At 42.6% G+C, this 21,133-nt stretch overlaps 1 protein-coding gene across 1 annotated transcript in view; it reads left to right on the top strand.

Annotated features, from left to right (window-relative positions):
• The window catches only part of CFAP47 (cilia and flagella associated protein 47), a 7,413,452-nt gene that overhangs the window by 3,593,277 nt on the left and 3,799,042 nt on the right, over positions 1–21,133 (top strand). The gene's annotated exons all lie outside the window — the stretch shown is intronic.

Raw genomic sequence — 21,133 nt, 5'->3', positions numbered from 1 at the left:
CGCCTCAGCCTCTTCTAGGTCAACTAGAAGCTTATCCGATGCAGACATGGACCGGATGATGCGTAGGTTCCTCCAGGCCCAGCTGCAGATGGGAGTGCTCCTGCCCCCCCCATCCGGGTGGGAGCTCGACCCCCTTTTTCACCTCGATAGCTCCTTCTCTGACCCACTTCCGGGGTTTGGAGCCTTCGGAGGCGAGTAGCGTTGGAGCCGGGGGAGTGTCGTCTCCGATAGTAGCTCATACTATGGCGCTGACAGCACCCTCGAGTTTGTCGGGTCCCTTTTCGGATCCGAGCTCTCGGAGATGAGAGGAGCTGAGCTTCGGATCTGGAGGTGTCAGTGTGTCTTTGGCTCTGTCTAGGTCGGAGCATACTGGCCCTTCGGATCCGACTGCTTCGGCGCCGGTTCCGATCCACACATTTGATCCGAGGGGACTGCTCTCGGATCCCAGGTAGAGCAGCTCCCCTTCAGTGTTCCATGTTGTGGAGAGGGTTCTATCGAGGCATTCGAGGCCCCAGGCTTCTGCTACGGCTCCACCCTGCACTCCATCTCAGACGGGCCCACCTTCCATCACCCGGCCCCAGGGACAGCCTGCGCCTATGTCCCAGATAGTTCCCCTGGAGGAACAAGATGTGGTTGGTGAGGCCTGTCCGGACAGCCCCCCCCCCGAGGAGGTTCCTCACAAATGTAAGTGCAAGAGGAGGCACTTGGACTCACCTGAGTCCTTGACAACAGACACAGATTTAGAGGAAGGGGAAGGTTCCCCAAGGTCACCCCCCGAAGACGTCTCCTTCGGAGACATCATGGAAATGCTTTGAATTAGAGGGGGGTGGTCTGCCCAAAAACCTTCCTCTGATGAGTCTGTGTTTCTGGAGGCGTTTGATGCAGGCCCATCTACCTCTTGGGTGTCCCCTCCCGCCAACCCCCAGGTAGACCTGATTACTACCAGGGCATGGAAGGAGCCGGACACTGTGGAGCCCATTCCCAAGAGGCCTGATAAAATTCTTAGTCCCCCTTCTGATAGGACATGCTGGAGCAAGGATGCTCCTGTAGATGCCATGTTGGTGGCGGCCGCCACTAAAAAGGAACTGGCCCAGGAGAGTTCCTCGGTCCATCCTCCAGAAAAGGAGTCTCGGACGATGGACTGTTTGGGGAAGCAGATGTTTGCTTCAGCCACCTTCTCAGTAAGGTCGCTGAATTATATGGCACACGTGATACGACTCCAGCGGGATCTCATCAAAGAATACGCCGGGTCGCCCCCAGAGTCCATGTCGGCAGAGGATAAGAAAGTATTCTGTACCTGAATGGCCACTCTCAAATCCATTTCTAACACCTCTATGCGGGTCCTCTCCCATGCCACGGAAGGGGCCACTAGAGCTAGCGGAGCGGGCATTGTCTTACGACGGCATGCTTGGCTCCGCCATTGTGATTTTGCAGAACCCTTCAAGGCGTCCTTTGCTAATGCCCCATTTGATGGTTCTTCGCTCTTTGGCAAGACCGTACATGACACACTGGTCCAGAGCGAGAAAGATGGGAAGACGTTGTCTGCCATCGGAATCTGCTTCTCTGCTTCCCAGAGGTCCTTCACTAGGAACCAAAAGGGACAGAAGAAGATGTGGTTCCAGAAATCTCAACAGTCCCGTTTCGCTCCAGACCCCTCATCCTTCAGAGGTAGAGAAGGACAGTGTGGACGGCGGCCCAGAGGCAGAGGGGGACCGAAGAATTTTGGGTCGAGAGAACACTTTTCTGATCGGACTGCGCAGCAACCCTGAAGGGTTACCCGACTGCTCCACTCTGGAGGCAGTCGGGGGGCATTTCTCGAGGCACCTAGCAATGTGGGAGTCCATTACAACAGATCGCTGGGTGCTTCGGATCATATCCAGAGGTTACAATATTCCCTTTCTCAACCTTCCTCCCAAACCCTGGAGCCTCCCCGATGTCCCACCCAATCAAAGGGAGGCAGCAGCAGCAGAAATCCTTCAGCTGCTAGAAAAAAGAGCAATCTAGCACATCCCCCCAGACCAATCCGGATCAGGCTTTTACTCCAGGTTCTTTTTGGTGCCAAAAAAGATGGGGGACCTAAGACCAATCCTCGATCTGTCCTTCCTAAACCTGTCAGTGGCCAAAGAGAAGTTCCATATGGTTACCATTCAATCCATTCTCCCACTCCTGCAGGAGAATGACTGGATGTGCTCCATAGACCTCAAGGACGCGTACTACCATATTCTGATGGACAGGCGATCCAGAAGGTTTCTCCACTTCCGGCTAGGAGCCAGCCACTACCAGTTCAGGGTCCTTCCCTTTGGTCTCACCACAGCCCCCCAGGGTGTTCACCAAAGTATTAGCAGTGGTAGCGGCCCACCTGAGACTTCAGGGAATACAGGTCTTTCCGTACCTAGATGACTGGCTACTGTCCACCCCCACCAGGCATCTGCTATGCTCAGCCAGAGATTATTTCCTCCATCTGGCCTCCTGACTGGGAATCACAATCAGTATCAAAAAATCTTCTCTCCAACCAACCCAGGTCTTAGACTTCATTGGAGCCAGATTGAACACAAACCTTTTGCAGGTCTTTTTGACTCCGGACCGACTTCGGACCCTGAAGCTCTACATGCTAGCCCTTCTGAACTACCCGGCTCCTCCAGCAGAATTGGTCCTGAGGGCTCTAGGCTCCATGGTGGTGACTATCAATCTGCTACCCTTGGCGTGCCTGAACATGAGGGTACTGCAATGGACCCTACAGGTTCAGTGGTCCATCCTGCAAAATCCACTGAGTTCACCCATTCCCCTCAGCAGGGTTTGCAAGAAAGCCCTACTCTGGTGGCTCCAGTCTCCGGACCTCCAGAAAGGGCGTCCTTTCTCTATGTCCCCCCCCTGTAACCACAGTGACCACAGACGCTTCTCGCCTTGGGTGGGGGGGGCACTGTATGGGCAGAACCGTCCAAGGCACGTGGACCCAATCAGAGACCTTGTTGCACATCAATGTCCTAGAGATGAGAGCAGTGCTCCTTGCATTGCAAGCACTCCAAGCCCTTCTTCCCTTGGAAACTATTGCAATTCAGACAGACAACATGTCAGTCGTCTGGTATATCAGCAAACAAGAGGGAACCAGGTCCTACCCACTTTGTCGAGAGGCCATGAGTGTTTTGGAATGGGCGTTCTCCACCAACCTCTTTCTCATAGCAATGCACATTCCAGGCCGGTCGAACATCTTGGCAGACAGGTTGAGTCGAACCATCCTTTCACCATACGAGTGGTCTCTGAACCCAAGAGTGGCAAAGCAAATCTTCCTCAAATGGGGTCAACCTTGCTGCTATCTCTTCGCGTCTCCTTCGAACGCAAAGTGCAGCGACTGCTTCGCTCTAATTCCCCCATCAGGGGAATCCCCCAGAGATGCTCTGGTGCATGTTTGGCCATCTGGTCTACTTTATGCTTATCCTCCTCTTCCCCTAATGCTGAAATTCTTGTAGAAAGCACGTCGGTTGGGGAGCAGAGTGATCCTCATAGCCCCATTCTGGCCTCGTCAAGCGTGGTTCCCTTGCCTATGGTCTCACCTAGTGAACCCCCCATGGGCTCTAGATCCCACACCGGATCTGATCTCTCACCCACTAGGGTTGACAACCCCGAACCTAGACAATCTCAAGCTCACAGCTTGGTTGATCCACTTCCAGTGATAGCTAGGACTCCCGGTATCTCATCATCTGTTAAGGCTATTTTAGTAGCCGCTCATAAGCCTTCCATGAGGAAGGTTTATAATAGCAAATGGAAACGTTTTTCAATTTGGGTGGAGCGCAGAAACTTAGATCCCTTTACAGCTTCATTACCAGCAGTGCTAGAATTCTTATCAACCTTATTCGACCAGGGTGCTAGCTCCTCTATTGTCAAAGTCCAGTTAGCTGCAATCTCCCACTATCATGTGGGAAGTGGTCTTGGCCCCCTGGCCTCTTCCAAATTATGTAAGACCTTTTTAAAAAGCACCTTCCTCTTGAGACCTCCTGTTAAAGATCCAGTTTCTCCATGGGATTTAACTCTTGTTCTCCAATCTCTGACAGCTCCTCCGTTCAAGCCAGCAGCTTTAGTGGACCTAAAATTCTTATCCTGGAAGACGTTTTTTCTTATTGCCATAACTTTGGCCAGAAGGGTTTTGGAACTTCAAGCCCTTTGCGCCAAAACGCCATACTTGGTTTTTCATAAAGATAGAGTTTCCCTCAGGACCAATCCTTCCTTTTTGCCCAAGGTCGCATCGGAACCCAACATCAACCAATCCATTAATTTACCAGTATTCTTTCCAAATTACCAGAACAAAGGTGAATATAAGTTACATTCCCTGGACATACACAGGCAATTAAGATTTTATCTGCACAGGACTGTTGGTCACAGGAAATCAGACCAACTCTTTGTATCCTTTGCGAAACCCTCTTTGGGAAAACCAGTATCGAAAGTTACATTGTCCATATGGATTTCCCAATGTATCCTACTAGCATATCAAAGTTCTGGTCAACCCGAACCTGAAGGAATCCACGCTCATTCTACTCATTCAATTTCCACCTCTGCTGCTTTTTGATCCAGTTTTTCCTTGGATGACATTTGTTCAGCAGCCACTTGGGCTTCATCTCATACGTTCATTAACCATTACAAGGTGGACATAATTTCCAGAGGGAGAGCATCCTTCGGCTCCACAGTTCTGTGGAATATCCTTCCATGAGGACCTCCCAAGGTTTGTGTAGCTGGGGACTCTGTCCCACAGGTTGATGGACAAATGAAGTTAGCTACTTCAGATAAAGAAGTTATGTACTCACCATAACGTTCCATCTGAGTAGGTAATCTTCATTTGTCAGCAACCGACCCTCCCTCCATCCCCCTAACCTATAGTGCGTACTAGAAGGATTCCTAGCCCTTGTTTCCAGATAACTTAGGTTAGGATTTGCAGGTGACTCCTGTGTTATAATACTATGTGTTGCTAAACAAACTCGATCTGAGGGCAGGAAGGATTAGCAGGGGATTGTGGGTAAGTGGGAGGAGCTTGGAGCTCGGATCTTAGCTGTTTGAAGCTGCCGGCTTGGATCCGATACCCACAGGTTGCTGACAAATGAAGATTACCTACTCAGATGGAACGTTATGGTGAGTACATAACTTCATTTTATTTAGAATTGTCTTCCACTCCAGATAAAGCAAAGTGCTTCTCTTACAATATTGAAATGTAATCTGGACAAATGAATAGGTAACTGCAAATTCATCCCTGGTTTATCACCCTTGTCCGTTATGGATAGGAGCATCATGTAAATGTTCTGCTCATTTCTGGGTCATTCATACTTAAACTATCAGGGTTAAAAACTTCATGGGAATGTATGGCTATGCTTCTAAAGATCCACATGGATCTTAGTACTTATGAACCTGAGGAGCAGCCACTTTCAGAACAGCAAATTCATTGCTTAGTGACTGAAAAAGGTACCACGTAAGTGCTGTTTTGATCAATCACTAAGTGGATTGATGTATCAGGTATTGATTATACTCCATCATCAACAATAGTTTTGATAGAAGCTCTGCTCAGAATTGAAGGAATTATTGGAAAATTGTACCAGATCTTGAGGTCCTCTAATTTCCATTGTAGCCATGAAGAGTTAAGTTGCATCACTTCAATTAATGTAGAGTGCTGTGCCGTTATAGTTTTCTGTTCTGATAGCTCATTGTTTTGCTGGGAGAGGGCTGCTGGAATAGCTGCAAGTTGCATCTGATACCTAGTGGTGACTGCCTTGATTTGTACCACATATCCTATCATACTTTTCCTCAAACTGACTAAGGCTTCGATTTACTTTTTTATTGCCCTGAGCTCTTCGGAAATCTTCTGCTGCAGATGGAACATTGCTCCAAGGTCCAAAACATGGCCTCTGGATCAGAAGGCCAGAAAGAAAGGAAAACGTTTTTATCTTTACTCTTATTTTCAGCCTACATCCACTGCAATCTTCCCTACAATACCTCTATATACTATGTTCTGCATACAAATCTATCTTTATATGTATATTATTGTTTACATTGAGTAGTATAACTATGTACAACTATTGAAAAAAAAATGTTTTTGATTTAATTAATTTTTGTTATTTTGTTATAATGTATATGTAACAATGGTTGCTTCTTACTCTGTAAAGCTTATTCATTTTTTGTATGTTTTCCTGGAGCTTTTCTCCCCGGGCCTCTACTGAAAATGGACATGTATCCAGTTAGACTAGCCCAGTCAACAAATGTAAAATAAATAATAAAAATAAATAAATAAGAAGAAAGGATGTCAAAAAAGATTACAGTTCTCTTCAACTGCCACTGCTTAAACATGAGCATGGTGTTTAATCATTTAACCAGTGAGTTTGCTTGCAGTTCTCACTTGCTAAGCGCGTTTCCAACTGTTTTTATAATACTTAAACTGCACTCACAAATGAACCAAACATTTAGAGATGCATCTCCTTGAGTGTACACGAGTGCTTTTAAAAACTTTTTTTTTTTTTTTTACAGTATTGAAAAATTTGTTTTTTCATAATAGCAGCACGTAACTGCATAATTACTTCACACAGCTGATCAGCCTTTGCTGTTATAGTAAATTGTTTAGGAGTGTATTGTTTTTGACAGTGTATTTCTCCCATGTAGTGTTCCACTGAGTCATTTCTTAAAACAGATTATCTTAAATAAAGTATGTTTACCAGGTATTCAAAGACAACTGATTTTTTTATGTTATTGAAGCAACATGTTAGTTTATTAGCATAGAACTGGCAGAAAGAAGGAAACAAAAACTCTATCTCAGGAGTCCTAATGATAGCATTTTTTGATACAGTGTTAATAACCAAAAATTAATATGTGCAGAATGAGTCAAATTATTGCATAAAATGTGATTTATTTTGATTTCATAATTGCAGTATATCTTTAAGTAAATACTTCAGAGTGCAGAAATAGCCTAACATAATATTTGCAGTACCATCATGATATTGCTATTAAAACAGATGTTAAAAACATTATCTTTCTTGTATAAGAGGAGATATGGGATTTGTTTTTTCGACAGTCAAATAATGGAATTAGAAGCAAAATGAATAATTGTAAGTACCATGCCTGATGACAGATGTCTGAGAAGAACATTAGCAGAAAAATATAAAGCAATTTTCAGTATACAAGATGAAGCTAGAATGCTTGAAATATGAAAAAAAGAAAAGAACATTTATTTTAACCATGGGGATTTTACATTAATGTACCGTAATGGTGTTTGTATTGATTTTTGTTTCTCTTGCAAAACATTAGTTAAAATGTAAGGTGAAGAACAGCTATCCGAGGCACGGCATTATCTAATAACTATCACAACAGAAACTAAATGTAGAAGTAAATGGAACTGACATGCTATGATTCAGTAATACTTCCTATCACACCCTGAGACTATTTGTGAGATGCCAGTCAATGCAAGTACATTATTTTTTTCTTACAAAAGCAGCCCTTTCCGGCACTTAGTGCTGTTGATGTGTTTAAGAGTATTTAGTAGCAAATAGGACTATACTAATGTATTTGCAGGTCACATCAAGGTGCAAGTTTGTCAGACAGAGCAGTACCTGGAAATATGGTATTATTGAAATTAAATACTAAAGGAACAGGTAGTATAGCACTGATTCTAGGGGAGAGAAAAATCTTCATTAATCTTTTCCTTTCTAATGTCTACATGGGGAATTTTTGTTCTGCTAAGCTCTCTAGAAGAAATATTTCATATTGAAATTTTGTATCATGCTGCTGTCTAATACAGAATGCCATAAAGCTATTGAAATACTTAGGCCACTGTGATGAAATTGTAGAGCATCTACTGACTTGTTACTGAGATCCTATATTTTTTCACCTGAGATGAAGGCCTCCATAACTTACGTGTACAGCAGGAGCACATGGATTGTTAAAGGTCTTGTTCAAGATAAAAATGAATAACATATCCCACTGGAAGCTATTACGTAGCCTGTTTATCGCATAATGTGTGGAATAAGAAATACTTGATTAATCCAGTATGTTGAAAAGTACTGAAGTATAGCAACTGCAGTCATGGAAGTCAAGGAGAAAAGAAATACAAGGTCATGTGGAAAGTCCCGCTATATTCAAAAATCCACATTCGATGTTGCCTCATTCAGGCAGCTTTTAACAATATAATTTTCTTGTTTGGTGCAATTGTTTTACATTTTAGAACAAATACAAGGATGTAAAAGTGAATTATTTCTTCACATTTTCTAATAAAATACTAATTCTAGTGGATATGGGTCTGAATCATTTTTGTACAACCACATACATAGCTGTACCCCAGTATAACCATATCATTGTGTTCACCCCTCACAGTTGTTTGTCCTTGTTTGTAAATGATGGATGCCAGAGGTTTTTGCTACAGTGAAAAGGAATGTCTTACAGAGGTGAAGTTCTGTTTCAGCAGTTGCTGTTGAGATCATGTGATTTTAGTCTGTCTACAAATATATTATATTTGTACTTAAATACATCTGTGCATTCATGCATACACCTTCCTGAGAAAGTGTAAAATTTCTGTATTGCTTATGATGATACGTGAGCCCTACTTCACATTCATGGTTACCTAAGAATGTGCCCATTTTTTGTTAAAGGTGAGAATGCAGTTCTCTAATCCTATGTTTTAAACCATTTGATTATCCCTACAGTTACGAAACAACAAGATACAGCAAAATGCCACTTGTAAAACCACAGTAAAAACACGAACTTCGCTGTAAACAAGATCACGGTTCCACAAATATCATGAAACTGTCAGCTACGATAAAAAAACCTTTATTTCACAGTAATAGTAAGAACTGGTTAAGCGCTTTCATCTGCAGGTAGTAGACTTCCTCAGAACACTCTACAATTAAAAAAGCTGGGTTTAAATACATAAATTCCTCCAATCAGATTACATGATTAATTGTAGTCAGTTGTCATTTAAAGTGCTGAGTGCAGTAATAACTTATATATACATTTCTCCTTATACAATACTGCTAAAATCCAATAAAATCACTTACTCATAAAATTGCATCTAATGTAAATACTTTTTCACTAATTTATTGTTGCTTCTAATACTGGTTTAATGGAAATGCTGTCATTAATACCAGGATAAACAGTTGCATTTAACAATATCTGCCATTTTATCTCCTTCTCACCCAGTTTTACCTTTATGTTTCCACCCCTAGGATTTGATTTTACTTGCTCTAAAATGGCAAACTTAAAACTATCACAACCTGGGCTTCCGACTAAATGTCTATACAGTGCATTTTTTGTGTCTTTCTTACTTATGCAGTAAAAGTGGTCATAAATCTGATTTCTTAAACATCTGTTGGTTTTTCCCACATAGTAACAAGGACATATGACACATTTAGCCAGATATATCACATGTTGGGTCCGACAGTTACCCTTCTTAAATCTAATCTCAGTTTTTTTAACATTCCCCCAATGTTAAGCTCCTGTCTTCCAGTATAGCAAAGCATTGGTTACATTTTCCACACTTACTAGTACCTCCTACCACACCCTTCTCATTGTTGACTATAAGCCCACCTTCAAATTTGCTTTTTTTAAAGTCCAACTTGTCTTAAATACAAATAATGGCTTTTCCCCTAGTTTCTCCGCTATCATAGCGTCAATTCTCAAAATATTCCAATTCTTACCTATAATTTCTTGTATGTCTTTACTCTGTTTACTATACTATACTATACACGCTCTTTTGTAATTCTTAATGGTTTCACTTGTAATCAGTCCACTAGGGGCGTTGAATTTTGTAACACCTAATAAGGGTGCATATTTTTTGCCCCATTCTTTCTGGACATAACTACTGATATCACTTGTGAGTCTAGAGGGGTAACCCCGTCTTCTAAACATCTCACTAATGTTTTTTAACTCCTGAACCATTTCATGATAGTCGGACATCATATGTGCTGCACAGATGCACTGTCCTTTAAAAATGCTCCGCTTCTGCCCCATGAGATGGCAACTTGAATAGTCTAGATAGGCATTACTAAAAGTATCTTTTCTGAAGATCTTAGATTTAAACCCTGCTGGGGTTGAATAAATGTAAGTGTCCAAATATGGAATTCCTACTTTACTAAAGCTGTGGGTAAACTTAAGATACTCACTAGCCATGTTTGTCATTAATAAAAATGTCCATCTCCTCTATAGTGCCATTCCATAAAATAAAAATGTAGTCCAAATATCTTACATAGCAACTAACATAGTTAAACAGTACATGCTTAAATAAATACTTCTCTTCCCAATCTAGAAGAACAAGGTTAGCGTATATGGGGGCACAAGCTGCCCCCATAGCTACGCCCCTAGTTTGTTTATAATATTCTCCTTGGAAATAAATGTAATTATGACTTAAAACTATGTCCATAAATTCTGTAGTAAGTGCTACTTTATCCCAATCAAATTGTGTATATTTCTGAATACTATTACTGAACCTAATAATACCATCTTCCTTAGGAATACAAGAAAAAAGATCTATGACATCTATGGTTAAAAAAATAATATCTTCCTTCCATAATTCTGGTTTAATCAACTTAAAAAGTCCCAAGAGTCAGTAATTATACGGGGTACCCTTTTGTATATTAATTTCAACCAGTTGTCAATAACCTTACCATACGGAAAAGTTTTGGATTTACTCCCAGAAATTATGGGGCGAAAAGGTGGATCAAGTACATTCTTGTGGACTTTAGGAATACCTACTATTGTAGCTAGTGTGGGAAATTCCGTTTTTACAAACGTATACAAATCTGTATCAATTCTCCTGTCTAATAAAAATTCTTCTAGAAACAAATCTATTTGACGGTAACTAATGTTTAATTCATTAAGTGAGGATGTTTCATAATTACCAGGATTATGCAATATATCATATATCTTGTTCATATAGCCATTGCTATCATATAAAACAATGCCGCCCCCTTTATCGGATTTCATAATACGAACATTGTTATCATTACAAAGTTCATTCAATGCGGCATATTCTTCCTTATTCAAATTATATTTTATATTGATATTTTTGTGATTTGCAAAGTATTTATATAATTCATCAGTGACTACTTTCTCATAAGCTGCTAAGGTGGTGTTCATAGGGGGTATGAATGTGCTTTTTTCCTAGTTTCACATTCAGTAAAATTCCCCCTTTCATTCTGACAATATAAAGCTAAATTTAGATGTGAGAGTGTTCGATCTCGCCATTTGTTCTTACACCTGGGTTCGGAGCCGATCCTCGGCTCCGTGTCGGCCGCTCTGCAAGCTCTGCATCGAGAAGAAGCTCGAGACCAACCTAACTCCCACAATCCCCCTCTGCCTTTACCTCAGATCTAGTTTGCCGCTGCAGCATTCGCATCAGTTTGATGAGCTCGAGCAACCTTAAGCTAAGATTTATATTTTTCTTATATTTCTAAGAATTTTTTTTCTACAAAAATTTTATATTAAGTGACTGTGTGTGTGTGTTTGTAGTGTTTTGAGGATTTCTCGGTTCCATATAAAGTTCTTTTATAATTTATTAGAGTTTTCCCTCGGGGCCTACCCCACCCTTTACAGGATTGACTTTTTTACTGGATTTGACTAAAGTTTCTGGATTAGACAAAACTACTGGACTTGACATTTTACTAACTTTCCTTTGTTAGCTATAACTAAGATTGTGACATGTCTGAGAAAGCTAAGTCTGGCTTTAAACATTGCCAATGTGGGCAAAAGATGTCAGTGACTGATAATCATAGTTCCTGCGTCTACTGTCTTGGCCCTCTCCATCTGCAAGAAGACTGTTCAATTTGTCATTCTTTCAGTGGAAGGGTCATGACAGATAGGCGCAGGAAACTTATGGATAGGGGTCTTTTAAAACCTACCTTTCAAGAGGCTCTGGATGCATCAGACCAGGCATCCAAATCCTCGAAGGAATCGAAGACGTCGGAGCCCAGATCATCGGCTCCGAGCTCTTCAGTTAAAGTTCGATCACCAGTTCCACAGACTTCGGGGCCGAGTGTTGAACTATTGTCAGTTTCCGAGCCTCGAGTCTTGGAACCGGTGACGGAGCTACCTCCCCCGACACTGTTGAGGTCGGCTCCATCTTCGATTCCTTCGACGCGCTCTTCCAGACCCCTCTCCAACTCCGATGTAGACCGCGTGGTGCAGAAATTAATGGAGAATACGGCCTTATCCAAGCTCATCTCTGTCTCATCCCAGTTGGTGTCGAGACTCGAAGGCCTTCCCTTATCTCCATCTGTTCCTCCTCCGAAACCTATCCAGTCTTCGGAGCCGGAAGAGGCTGATCTGCTGATTGTGGAACCCTCGGTGCCAGAACCGTCTTTCTCTCGGTCGGCTCCGTTCACCTCGACTCCGTCGGATCCGGTACCGGAGTCTCGGAGCCGAAGATCCATCCTTGGATCCGGGACTGAGAGTCGGACCGATGTTTCGGTTCCGACGCTCCCTCTCGGGGCCTCGGCTCGGATCGACTCGGCTCCGTCCTCGGGGTCGATGCCATCGGTGCCTGTCTCTGGGATTCTTCCTATTTCCTCGTAACCGGGAGATACCTCGACTCGGGACCCGGGGGCCTTCGACCTCATGAGGAAGGTGTTGTCTACCCAGACAACCACATCAGCAGAAACAGCTTCTCCTTCCCATAAAGGACCGTTATCCTCCTCTGCACCCACGGCTACATCTAAGCGTCGAGCACCTGTGTCTCAGCCACCCCTGGAGGGTGCCCCCTCTTCCTCGGAGGCTTCTTCAGATGCTCCCCCCGAGGAAGTTCCGAGGAAAAGATTGTGTAAGAGGAGACACTTAGATTCTCCACAAGAATCATTGACATTGGACACTGACTTAGATGAGTCAGAAGGGTCCCCAAAGTCACCCTCGGAGGATGTCTCCTTTTCGGACATCCTGGAGATCCTAAAGCAGAGAGGTGATTGGCAAGCCCTCCCCCCTTCTGAGGATGAGTCAGTTTTGCTGAAGGCATTCGGTGCTCGCCCTTCCTCCTCCTGGGTCACTCCGCCCTTCGATGAGTTGATGGAGCTGATTGCTCGAAGGGCGTGGGAGACGCCTGACACGGTGGAGCCAGTCCCTAGAAAGCCTAACAAGTATATTACTGCCCCTCAGGATAAGGCTTATCTGACAAAGGGAGTGCCAGTGGACGCTATGGTGGTGGCAGCGGCCACGAAAAAGGAGATGTCTGAATCTTCCTCATCTGTCCATCCGCCTAACAGATATTCTAGGACTATGGACAGGTATGGGAAGCGCATTTTTAGTTCAGCGGCTTTTTCTATGCGATCCCTGAACTATTTGACCCACTTCACACGGCTACAGAGGGATCTAATCAAAGAGTTGGGAGATACCCTCCAGGGTACTACAGATGCTGCTATTTCAGAAAAAGTTACAGCACATCTCAATACCCTTACGTCTATTGCAAACTTGTCCATGAGGCTGATATCATACGCAGCCGAAGGATCGAGTAGGGCAGCAGCTTCAGCGATTTCTCTTCGTAGGCAATCCTGGATGCGCTTATGTTCATTTGCGGAAGCCTTCAAGTCTTCCTTTACTAACGCCCCATTTGATGGTGCCACTCTCTTTGGCCCCAAAGTAAAGGAGACCCTTACCCGGTGTGAGCAAGAGGGAAAGACTCTGTCTGCTGTCGGAGTCCGTTTTTCCACCCCATCCAGACCATACCCCAAAGGGCAACGAGGTGGAAAAATGTGGTTTCGAAAACCCCAAGGATCTTTCCCAGGCACACAGGGTGATGCCCCTTCTAGAGGCAGAGGAGGGGGCAGAGGTGGAAGACGCCGCCCTGGCGGCAGAGGGGTCCGCAAAACCAAGGTGACAGGGATACACCCCCTGGAAAACCTTTCCAGCACTCCTGAGAGGAGGCCCGACTGTCCTGCTCTGGAGGCAGTCGGGGGTCGCTTAGCTTTATACCCTCAGGCCTGGCAAAATCTTACATCAGACAACTGGGTAAAAAGCGTTGTTACCAGAGGATACAGAATACCCTTTCTATTGCCCCCAATTCCGAAGAAAAGACTCCCAGATGTGCCGCCCCATCTGCGAGACCCTGCAGCTATAGAAATTTCAAAGCTGCTAGAAAAAAGAGTCATCCAACCAGTCCCAGCGGACCAAAGAGGATTCAGAACTTACTCAAGGTTCTTTTTAGTTCCAAAGAAGACAGGGGACTGGAGGCCGATTCTGGACCTAAGCAACCTTAATACCTTCGTCAAGAAAGAAAAGTTCCGAATGGTCACGCTTCAATCGATCCTTCCATTTTTACAGAAGGACGACTGGATGTGCTCAATAGATCTGAAGGATGCATACTACCACATCAAAATGGCCAGGGCGTCCAGGGATCACTTGCGCTTCCAGCTGGGAGCCAGCCATTTTCAGTTTCGAGCCCTGCCCTTTGGTCTGACCTCAGCCCCCAGGGTTTTCACCAAATGCATGGCAGTGGTGGCGTCTCACCTGAGACGCCTGGGATTCCAGGTGTTTCCGTATCTGGACGACTGGCTCCTTTCTGCCACCACCCAGCGTCAACTGATTCAGGCCAGGGATTACACACTACAGCTTTGTGTTCATCTCGGAATTTCCGTAAACTTCGAAAAATCTTCACTACAGCCATCACAGCATATCTCATTCATAGGAGCAGAATTGGATATGCATCATTCAATTCTAAGACTTCCTCCAAAAAGGATAGCCTCACTACAAAGCCACATATCTCTTCTTCTGTCATCCAGAAAATCCCCAGCAAAACTGGTTCTGAAAGTTTTGGGTCTCATGGCAGCTTCTCTCATTGCGATACCATTGGGAAGACTGCACATGAGAGTGCTACAATGGCTACTGTTTGCACAATGGTCGTTCCAACAGCTACCTCTGACACACGAAATTCTGATCACAAACACATGCAAATCACACCTAGCCTGGTGGCTCCGGACTTGCAACCTTTCCAGCAGAAGACCATTTGTGCTACCCACACCGACAGCTACGGTGACCACGGACGCTTCCCTGATAGGGTGGGGGGGCATCTTTCAGGGACAGACAGTCCAAGGCGAATGGACCAATTTAGAGTACAATCTGCACATCAATGTTCTAGAGTTGAGGGCAGTGTTTCTAGCGTTGCAACACTTTGCTCCCCTTCTTCCTCTAGGGACTATTGCAGTTCAGACGGACAACATGTCCGTGGTCTGGTACATAAACAAACAAGGGGGAACCAAGTCTTATCAGCTATGCAGAGAGGCCATGAGAATCTGGCAATGGGCGGAGTCCACGGGTCGCTTTCTGATTGCAACGCACATCCCGGGGTCATCCAACGTCATAGCCGACAGGTTGAGCAGAGCAATCCTGTTGCCTCACGAGTGGTCCCTCAAACAGTTAGTTGCGAAGAAGATTTTTCGCAAGTGGGGCCAGCCTTCTTGCGATCTTTTTGCGTCTCCAATGAACGCCAAATGCAGGAGCTACTTTGCCCTATTACCCCCTCCAGGGGAAGTCCCCAGGGACGCGCTGGTTCACGATTGGCCCCCGGGTCTCCTGTACGCTTTTCCTCCCTTTCCCCTGATTGCAAAGTTTCTGCAGAAAGCCAACAACCTGCAAAGGACGATTATCCTCATTGCCCCATTCTGGCCTCGTCAAATCTGGTTTCCCTTTCTTCTGGCACACCGCATTCGGGGGCCCTGGATCCTGGACCCGGAGCCAGATCTACTGACCCACTCGTCAGGGGCTCCCCACCCCTCGCTTCTGTCACTCCAACTAGCAGCTTGGCTGCTCCGCTTCCCTACTTAGCCAGGTCTGATCTTCTTTCACCTGCAGTTCAGAATATATTAGTGGCTTCTCATAAAGCTTCCACTACAAAGACCTACACTAGTAAATGGAAGCGCTTTGTTTTCTGGGCAAATACACAACATTTGGACCCTGTTATAGCTCCTTTAAATAAGATCTTGGAGTTTTTAACCGATTTGTTCCACCAAGCAGCTTCCCCTGCCACTTTAAGAGTGCAATTGGCTGCCATTTCCAACTTTCATGTGGAAGAATGTGGGGCCCCTAATATGGCTCACAGACTTTGTAAGGCCTTTTTAAAAGGATCTTTCCATATTAGACCACCAGTTAGAACTCCTACATCTCTTTGGAATCTGAACCTTTTATTATCTAAATTGATGTTACCTCCGTTTGAACCAGCCTCCTCTTGTCCATTGAAGTATTTGTCGTGGAAGACTCTCTTTTTGGTGGCCATTACATCGGCTAGGCGGGTGTCAGAGCTTCAGGCTCTTTCTATTAAACACCCTTATCTGATCTTTCACTCTGACAGAGTATCTCTTCGCACTAATCCATCCTTTCTCCCCAAAGTTTGCTCTATTAATAACATTAATCAATCCATTGAACTCCCTACCTTTTTCAAAAATCACTCCAATAAGTTGGAGTATATGTTACACAAATTGGATGTTCATAGACAACTTAGATTTTTACCTGGATAGAACAAAGGATCACAGGAAATCAGATCAACTTTTTGTAGCCTTTGCAGACAGCAGGAAAGGTGTAGCAGTTACTAAACGAACCCTTTCCAAATGGCTAACTGATTGCATTATATTTGTTTATGCTACTTCGGAACAAACTTTACCTGTCAAACCCAAGGGGCATTCTACAAGATCAGTATCTACATCCCTGGCTCATGCAGCTCGCTTACCATTAGACACTATTTGTGCAGCTGCCACTTGGTCTAAACCACATACTTTCATTTCTCATTACAAGGTAGACAGGGTTTCTAGGGACAGGGCAACCTTTGGTTCCACTGTGCTCAAGAACGTTCTCCCGTGAGTTCCTCAGGAACATGGAGCTAGGGATGCTACCCAGGTGTAAGAACAAACGGCGAGATCGAACACTCTCACATTTAGAAGTTATGTCCTTACCATAACGTTCCATGTGGAGTGTTCATCTCGCCTTTGTTCTTACATTCCCACCCTCCCACCCTCAGGAAGAACGTACAGTTTGGTGCCTGGTTTGGTTTATCCTGCTTCTGCATTTCGCAGTTGTTGTGTATATATGTATATATATATATGTATAGATGTTCTTGCACTTATGTTTTGTGGCATGAATGTGTTTTTCTCTCTGACTTCTGGTTTGCTTGCAAACTAGATCTGAGGTAAAGGCAGAGGGGGATTGTGGGAGTTAGGTTGGTCTCGAGCTTCTTCTCGATGCAGAGCTTGCAGAGCGGCCGACACGGAGCCGAGGATCGGCTCCGAACCCAGGTGTAAGAACAAAGGCGAGATGAACACTCCACATGGAACGTTATGGTAAGGACATAACTTATAATTTCCGTAAATATAGTTTAAATTCCACTATACAGTTCACTAAGTTGACTATAGTACTTGGGACGTACTTCATCCCTTTTGAAAACAGTGGAAAATTTTATTTTTTTAACTTAAAATGTATATAGTTGAAAATATTAAAATCACCTAAACTAAACGTCATTATGTTGAATGATTTCCTGTCCTATGTCCACCTTCTCTGGTTGTTCTTGTTGGGCCACCTTCTGTTGTAAGGTGAGGTCTTTCGATTTACAAATATCCGGCCCATATCATCCTCCCTGTGTCCTCCTTGCCATCCCTGATTTGTTTCTTCCAAAAAATTACTCTTGTTATTTCTCCATCCTTTCCCATTATGTAAATCTGTGTCACCCCTAAATCCACTAGTCTGTCCTTGTTTATCAAAATGGCGACTTCCAATGTTAGTTTGTTTATTCCACGTATATACTTGTTTTTTTCATAATGTTCAATATCCCTTTTTATTTTATTGCATTTCCTGTCATACTGTTTATTACTGTTCTTTTCAGTCCATACATATTGTTTTTTGTATAAACTTTCCCATTCACTAAATAACAAATCTTTCAGTATAATCTCATTTAACTGTTCAACTTCTAAAAACATTCTACTTAATTTATTATCATTACATTTTATAATGTATTCCATATTTGGACACTTACATTTATTCAACCCCAGCAGGGTTTAAATCTAAGATCTACAGAAAAGATACTTTTAGTAATGCCTATCTAGACTATTCAAGTTGCCATCCCATGGGGCATTTTTAAAGGACAGTGCATCTGTGCAGCACGTATGAAGTCCGACTATCATGAAATGGTGCAGGAGTTAAAAAAAATTAGTGAGATGTTTAGAAGATGGGGTTACCCCTCTAGACTCGTAAGTGATATCAGTAGTTATGTCCAGAAAGAATGGGGCAAAAAATATGCACCCTTATTAGGTGTTACAAATTTCAACGCCCCTAGTGGATTGATAACGAATGAACCCATTAAGAATTACAAAAGAGTGTGTATAGCATAGTATAGTAAACAGAGTAAAGATGTACAAGAAATTATAGGTAAGAATTGGAATATTTTGAGAAGTGACGGTATGGTAGCGGAGAAACTAGGGGAAAAGCCACTATTTGTATTTAAGACAGGTTGGAATTTAAACAGCTAATTTGAAGGTGGGCTTATAGTCAACAATGAGAAGGGTGTGGTAGGAGGTACTAGTAAGTGTGGAAAATGTAACCAATGCTTTGCTATACTGGAAGACAGGAGCTTAACACTGGGAGTTGTTAACCAAACTGAGATTAGATTTAAGAAGGGTAACTGTCGGACCCAACATGTGATGTATCTGGCTAAATGCGTCAGATGTCCTTGTTACTATGTGGGAAAAACCGACAGATGATTAAAAAATCAGATTTATGACCACTTTTACTGCATAAGTAAGAAAGACACAAAAAATGCACTGTATAGACATTTAGTCGGAAGCCCAAGTTGTGATAGTTTTAAGTTTGCCATTTTAGAGCAAGTAAAATCAAACCTAGGGCTGGAAACATAAAGGCAAAACTGGGTGAGAAGGAGATAAAATGGCAGATATTGTTAAATGCAACTGTTTATCCTGGTATTAATGAAAGCATTTCCATTAAACCAGTATTAGAAGCAAATATAAATTAGTGAAAAAGTATTTACATTAAATGCATATTTTATGAGTAAGTGATTTTATTGGATTTTAGCAGTATTGTATAAGGATAAATGTATATATAAGTTATTACTGCACTGACCATTTTAAATAACTATTGACTACAATTAGTCATAATCTGATTGGAGGAATTTATGTATTTAAACCCAGCTTTTTTAATTGTAGAGTGTTCTGAGGAAGTCTACTAGCTGTAGATGAAAGTGCTTAACCAGTTCTTACTATTACTGTGGAATAAAGGCTTTTTTATCATAGCTGACAGTTTCATGATATTTGTGGAACCGTGATCTTGTTTACAGTGAAGTTCATGTTTTTATTATCCCTACAGTCTCGGCAAAACAATTTAAGAATATAATAATTTACAGGGCCCTCAAGCCAACTCATAGTAGCTTAATTTAAAATAATGCACAGATACAGATCTGGATAATCACAAACACTGACATGGAAGTATTTGTCTAAAAACTTTTTAGTCTGAGTTTATATCATCTTTAGTACAAAGAATATGGATACCATATCTAAACATTATACTCCATGGCACACTTTTTCCCTTTACACCAGTTTTTATTGCTTCTTCTTGTACTCCCTCCACTTAGTGGGCTAAGCTGTTTTTAATGGAAGACAAGAGGTCACATATTCTAGCTTTAACTGTGTTAATGTGTTATATAGCAGCATTGCAATTTTTACAGAAAGGAAGGTAAATATGGACATGAACCATGCACGTATCTTCTGGAAGGCATGGCCAAATGTTCCTGTTCTAAGATGCACAAGAACATCTGTGATGACCCCATCATTAATGTCCCCAAGCCTAGTAAATGTATTACGATTCTCTTCCATGGAAGCCTAATATGCCTTTCTTCAATGTATTATATGTAGTATTAGTCACTGAAGGTATTGAAAAAGCCTTTCAAAAATATTGATATGCCATTTTCTTTACATGTCCATGATTCTTGAAAACATAACAGGGGATGCTCACTGTTACTCTGATATATCATTCATACTCATGCCATCTTCTCTACCCAGATAATGAATGCTGGTCTGTCATGCCTTCTGTATAACACCAATGATCTTCTTCAATTGGTTATAACAAATAAGCTAAAGATTGTAAAAGCTTTACTTTCATATCTGCACACAGTTACCGCTTCAGTATGTAAAGGAGCCTGTCCATGAGGTAGGCTGAACATATGTGCCTATGACGTATTCAGGGAGCCAATAAATTCATTTGTTTTTGTACATGAATGAATAAACTACTTAATGGTTAAAGTTCCAAGTAGTTTGACAGCAGCTTGGCCTAATCAGTGGATTACTGGAATTGAATCCCCAAGAGTTTTTAAATGAACCTAAATAATCTATAATCCCAGTACAAACTATAAATTCACTGACAAACAGTATGGATATAAAAACATTGCTGCTTGCATTGTTAGTTATGCTATTTATTATTTTTTTTCTCATCCCTGATCTGCCGTCTTATCAAAGCTTTCCTTCATATAGTGGACCATATGCTTACTTTTGTGTATCACTTTCCAATTGAAAGGATGATGCATAAGAGGTACTCCGTTTTGCAACCTACTGCAACTAGGAGTCTTGTTATTGAAGGCTTTTTATTTGTATGTAGATCACAAATGTTGTTCTGAAAAGTGCAGATTCTAGAGCTACAGCAGACCTGATCCTTGACTGTAGATACTAATCTTTATATATTAGCTATATGGAGCCCAAAAATGATATTGCTATGCATTAATGGTACTGGAACTTATCTTGCTCATGAGGAAGTTTAGCATCCTGCTCACAGATGATGAGAAAGAAGAAGGACAGCAATGCAGATGTTTACAGCAGCAGCAAGCAAGCAGTCACCGTGTCATCTTCAGGCATACAGTGGCTTGGAAATGTGAAAGGTGGCCAGTTTTACTGAGTTCTATTGCAGAGTCTATCTAGCAAATGCCTCAAATAGAATTGAACAAGAAGACCACAGAGAGACATTATGCAAAGCCACCTCTGAAGAACTACCAAAGAAACTGGAGCAGCTAGAGAGAGGCCAGTTAACTTCCATAGACAGTTAAATACTTCCTGTCATGTAATAGTGTTGACAATGCCAGCTTATGCACTTTCCTGCAGTATGTTAAGGAGACCCGTGCGTTTTATTCTTTCCATCTGCTTTGTTTGCAGAG

This window comes from Protopterus annectens, chromosome 5.part0 (assembly GCF_019279795.1).
Source record: "Protopterus annectens isolate FY-2018-M chromosome 5.part0, PAN1.0, whole genome shotgun sequence".
Taxonomy (NCBI): domain Eukaryota; kingdom Metazoa; phylum Chordata; order Ceratodontiformes; family Protopteridae; genus Protopterus; species Protopterus annectens.
Note: the sequence above shows the minus strand (reverse complement) of the source record. Positions and strands in the feature narration are given on the sequence as shown.